Below are 6,000 nucleotides of genomic sequence, written 5' to 3' on the forward strand. Positions count from 1 at the left end.
AGGGAGAAATTTACTCAGACAGGAGCAGATTTTCTCAAATCCGCTTGGTCCAGAAATTGACTGCCAGTGGAGACCACAATGCCCTAATGGTTACAAAGGTCACAGGTTAAATTACCAGTTGGTGCTTATCCAGTTGTGTCAGTCGGTGTTCCTAAACACACAGTGTAATCAGCATTTCCAGATTGCCAGTAACTGGTGCAGTTGGATTGCTGTAGTGTTTAAACTTAAGTCTACGGGGTAATGTTCATAACAAGTGATACTTTATGTTGGGGTATCCGGAATAGACAGCAATTGGATCATGCTGTTCTATTTATATATTTGCTATTCCTTACTTGAGGAGGGATGTAGTTGCATTGGAGGCAGTTCAGAGGAGATTCACCAGATAGATTCCAGAGATGATGGGTTTGTCTTATGAAGAGAGGTCATGAGGTGGAGATGCTGGCGTTGGACTGGGGTGGGCACAGTAAGAAGTCTCACAACACCAGGTTTGTTTGGAATCACGAGCTTTCGGAGCGCTGCTCCTTCATCAGGTGAGCGCTGCTCCTTCATCAGAGAGGTCGAGCAGTTTAGGCCTGCACTCTCCAGAGGTTAGAAGTCATAGGGTGGGATTTTGTGGCCTCACTCATCCCAAAACCATAAAATCCCACTCGAGGTCAATGGACCTTTCCATGGTCCGCCCCTTGCCCAGTCCAATTCCTGTGGCAGGCGGGCCGGGAAAATTCTAGCCAGAGAGTCATACAGCACAGGAAAGATCCTTTGACCCATCGAGTCTGCACTGTCAATAACTACAATTAAAGGCAAGCTAATCCTATTTTCCAGCACTTGTCCCATACCCTTGAATGTTATGATATTTCAAGTGCTCGTCCAAATATATTATTAAAGGTTGTAAGGTTTCCGGCCTCCACTATCTTCACAGGCAATGCATTAAAGTTTCTCACCACCCTTTGAGTTTATCTTTTTTCTCAAATCCCGTCTGAATCTCCTGTCGCTTACCCTAAAACTATGCTCCCTCGTGATTGACCTCTCAACAAAGGGGAACAACTGTTCCCTACTCACCCTGTCCACACCTCATAATCAAAGAATAGAATCCCTACAGTGCAGAACGAGGCCATTTGGCTCATCGAGTCTGTACCGAGTCTGCACAATCTGACCCAGGCCCTATTCCCGTAACCCTCATTTAGTTACCCTGCTAATCCCCCTGACATTAGGGTCAATTTGGCATGGCCAGTCAACCTAACCTGCACATCTTTGGACTGTGGGAGGAAACTGGAGCACCCGGAGGAAACCCACGCAGAAGGTGCAAACCCCACACAGTGGCTCAAGGCCAGAATTGAACCCAGGTCCCTGGCGCTGTGAGGCAGCAGTGCTAACCACTGTGCCACTGTGTCACCATGCCACCCTTGTACACCTGGACCAGAATCCCAAATTATATTATGAAGACAGACTAGACTCGAACAAATTTTCTACTTTGGCATGAATGTAAGGCTGGGATGCTTCACCCCAGGACTAATTCCACTGACAAACTAGGGATCTTTGTTGCAGCCTCTTTCCTCATGGTTACTTAATTCCCTTCTGCTATTCACTCTTGCTTCGTCTCACATTTTCTGCTCATGCTTTCCACAAGACCTCCTTTCTAACTTTCAGTGTTTATTTTACTTTGAAGGTAGGAGGCACAACAAATCATTTCAGGTATATGTGCACTGATACATACAGGGAGAGTGGGTGGCATGGTGGTACAGTGGTTAGCACTGCTGCCTCACAGCGCTAGGGACCCAGGTTCAATTCCCAGCTTGGGTGACTGTCTATGTGGAGTTTGCACACTCTCCTCCTGTCTGCGTGGGTTTCTCCCGGTTTCCTCCTGCACTCCAAAGATATGCGGGTTAGATTGATTGGCAATGGTAAATTGCCCCTTACTATCAAGGATTAGCAGGATAAAAACGTGGGGTTTTGGGGAATAAGGCCTGTATGGGATTGTTGTTGGTACACTAGATTGATTCCAGAGATGAGAGGTTTGTCGCATGAAGAGAGACTTGACAGTTTAGGCCTATAATCTCTGGAATTTAGAAGAATGAGGGGAGATCAAATTGAGGTATTCAAGATGATAAAAGGTATGGATAAAGTAGATGTGGAGCAGATGCTTCCTCTTGTGGGACATTCTAGGATGAGAGGTCATAGTCTTGGGGTAAGGGGTAGCAAATTTAAAACAGAGTTGAGGAGAAACTATTTCTTCCAAAGTGTTGTGAATCTGTGGAATTCGCTACCCCAAAGTGCGGTGGATGCTGGGACAGTGAGTAAGTTTAAGGAGGAGTTAGACAGATTTTTAATTGGTAATGGGTTGAAGGGTTATGGGGAGAAGGCAGGAAAATGGGGATGAGGAGCATATCAGCCATGATCGAGTGGTGGGGCAGATTCGATGGGATGAATGGCCTAATTCTGCTCTTATATCTTATCTTATGTTGGACCCTTGGAGGACGAGCGGGGGGATTTAATAGTGGGAAATGAGGAAATGGCTGAAACTTTAAATAAGTTTTTTGTGTCGGTCTTCACGGTGGAAGACACAAATAGTTTACTGAATATTAACGATCGAGGGTTGGTAGGAGGAGAGGTACTCAATACAATTAATGTTACCAGAGAGGCAGTGCTGGGTAGACTAACGGGACTGAAGGTGGACAAGTCCCCGGGCCCGGATGGAATGCATCCCAGGGTACTGAAAGAAATGTCAGAGGTAATAGCGAATGCATTAGTAGTTATTTATCAAAATTCATTGGATTCTGGGGTAGTGCCGGTGGATTGAAAACGGCTAATGTTACGCCGCTGTTTTAAAAAAAAGGAAATAGACAAAAGGCGGGTAACTACAGGCCGGTTAGCTTAACGTCTGTAGTTGGGAAAATGCTGGAATCCATCATCAAAGAAGAAATAGCAGGCCATCTGGATAAGAATGATTCGATTAAGCAGACGCAGCATGGATTCATGAGGGGAAAGTCGTACTTGACGAACTTGTTGGATTTTTATGAAGATGTGACTAGTGCGGTTGACGGAGGGGAACCGGTGGATGCGGTGTTTTTGGATTTCCAAAAGGCATTTGATAAGGTGCCTCACAAAAGGTTGCTGAAGAAGATTGGGTCACACGGAGTTGGGGGTAGGGTGTTAGCGTGGATTGGGGATTGGCTATCCGACAGGAAGCAGAGAGTCGGAATAAATGGGTGCTTTTCTAGTTTGCAGATGGTAACTAGTGGCATGCCGCAGGGATCGGTACTGGAGCCTCAACTATTTACCATTTATCTCGACGATCTGGAGGAGGGGACTGAGTGTAGGGTAACAAAGTTTGCAGACGACACAAAAATAAGTGGAAAGGTGAATCGTGTGGAGGGCGTAGAAGGTCTGCAGAGAGATTTGGACAGGCTGAGTGAGTGGGCGAGGATCTGGCAGATGGAGTATAACGTTGACAAATGCAAGGTAAGGTTATTCACTTTGGAGGAAATAATAGCAAATTGGATTATTATCTAAATGGAAAAAAATTGCAACATGCTACTGTGCAAAGGAACCTGGGGGTCTTTGTGCATGAGACGCAAAAACCCAGTCTGCAGGTGCAACAGGTGATCAAGAAGGCAAATGGGATGTTGGCCTATATCGCAAGGGGGATAGAATATAAAAGCAGAGATGTCTTGCTGCATCTGTACAGGGCATTGGTGAGGCTCCAGCTGGAATACTGTGTGCAGTATTGGTCCCCTTATTTGCGGAAGGATATATTGGCCTTGGCGGGAGTGCAGAGAAGGTTCACCAGGTTGATACCAGAGATGAGGGGTGTTGATTATGAGGAGAGACTGAGCAGATTGGGTTTGTACTCGTTGGAATTTAGAAGGCTGAGGGGGGATCTTATCGAGACCTATAAGATAATGAAGGGGCTGGATAGGGTAGAAGTGGAGAGATTCTTTACACTTAGAAAGGAAGCTCGAACTAGAGGGCACAGCCTCAAAATAAAGGGGGGTCAGTTTAGGGCAGAGTTGAGGAGGAACTTCTTCTCTCAGAGGGTGGTGAATTTCTGGAATTCTCTGCCCACTGAAGTGGTGGAGGCTACCTCGTTGAATATGTTTAAATCACGGATAGATGGATTCCTGATCGGTAAGGGAATTCGGGGTTATCGGGATCAGGCGGGTAAGTGGAACTGATCCACTTCAGATCAGCCATGATGTTATTGAATGGCGGGGCAGGCTCGAGGGGCTAGATGGCCTACTCCTGCTCCTATTTCTTATGTTCTTATGAACTTGTGAACAGCCTCTTTCTGCACTGTAGGGATTTTCTGATACGTGGCCAATTAGATCGAGTTGGATAGCACAGTTCACAAGGGGGAGGAGGAGGATGTGCCGATTTTGAGCAAAAGTTTGCAACCCAAGTGCAGAGCAAAAGGGATTGAAACTTATTATGTACCAAGTGTGAGTCCTCTGCAGGGCCTGTGTGTTGCCACTCTGTCGCTCCACTGCTCAATATTTGATTCTGCTTTTGTTTAATGTACTGCCATCCATCAAGATCAACAGAAAGCTGTTCCAGAGGAGCACAGCAGTAACTAGAATAAATCTCCTTTCCACTGTACAGCAGCGCCCATAGTATTTCCAAACACTAAATGAAAAGCAGTCAGGCGGAGATTGGAGGCATGTCGCTGTTTCCCTACAATTAAACGCATAATTAAATCTCAATCTCAGTCAGAAATCATTCAAAACTGCGCTCACTGTAATTTCATTAGCAAAATATTTATCACAGAGAGAGAAAAACATTCTCCTCATTTTGTTTCTTAACAAGAGGAATTTGAGACCCTGGTGAGGTTTTAACACTTCAACACAATGGTCGGAACTCTACCACCTCGCCTGCCCAGACTCTGAGCGGGCGACGGTCCGACAGTGGAAATCTCTGTTGACCTTGGGCGGGGATTTCCGGTCTCGACCGAGCAAGGTCGGAAAATCCCACCCTATATTTCTATGTTGCGTGATTTCAAGAAGAGATTAGATATAGCTCCTGGGGCTAAAGGGATCAAGGGATATGGGGGGAAATAGGGATCAGGATATTGAGTTCGATAATCAGCCATGATCGAAATGAATAGCAGAGCAGGCTCGAAGGGCCGAATGGTCTACTCCTGCTTCTAGTTTCTATGTTTCTATATTAAAAGGTATTTCTGTATGTATCGGTGCACACAGACGTAAAATAAATCATTATGCACCTTAATTTGCGCAAATGCCTTAAAATAAAATAAACGCAAGGTTAGAAAGGTGACCTAGTGGAAAGAAAGAGAAGCAGTCATTCAGTCCGATGGGATCATGCTGGTCTTTATGCGACACATGAAACTCCTACTTTTCTTCATCTAACTCCGTCACACCCTCTGCTCCACCAGCCTCCATCTTCAATATATCATCTTTCGCTGTTTTGCCGTCCCCCCTACCTCCCCCCCCCCTCCCACCTGATGCCACCGCCAAACATGTTCTGCTCCCCTCATCTTTCAACATTCCTAGGGGACCCCACCCTCCAGCTGGACCCGCTCCACTCCTCAATCACCGCACAACACCCTATCCCATTCCCACTGCACCTTCCCAGGCAAGCACAGGAGATGCAACATTGGTGATTTTAGCTCCTCTCTTCCCACCTTGCAAGGCTCGAAACACTCAAAGCAGTCTATTCTGTACCCACTGCTTGCAGCGTGGTCTCCGCTATGCTGAGGGGACTTTATAGTTTGCAAGCATAACCCTGAGCTTCTGGTCGCTTCTGGTCATTTTAATTCTCCATCCCACCACCCCCTCTGATCTTTCTGTCCTCGGTCTCCTAGTTTGTTCTAATGAAGCTCAAGACACAGCACCTCATCTTTCTACTGCCACAGCATATCATAGAATCCCTACAGTGCCGAAGGAGGCCATTTGGCCCATCGAGTCTGTACCGACAACAATCCACATCCAGCCCCTATCCCTGTAACCCCACATGTCATCTATTTCTTTCTCCCTCATGTGTTTACCTTCG

The sequence above is a fragment of the Mustelus asterias genome, chromosome 1, assembly GCF_964213995.1.
Source record: "Mustelus asterias chromosome 1, sMusAst1.hap1.1, whole genome shotgun sequence".
Classification (NCBI taxonomy): domain Eukaryota; kingdom Metazoa; phylum Chordata; class Chondrichthyes; order Carcharhiniformes; family Triakidae; genus Mustelus; species Mustelus asterias.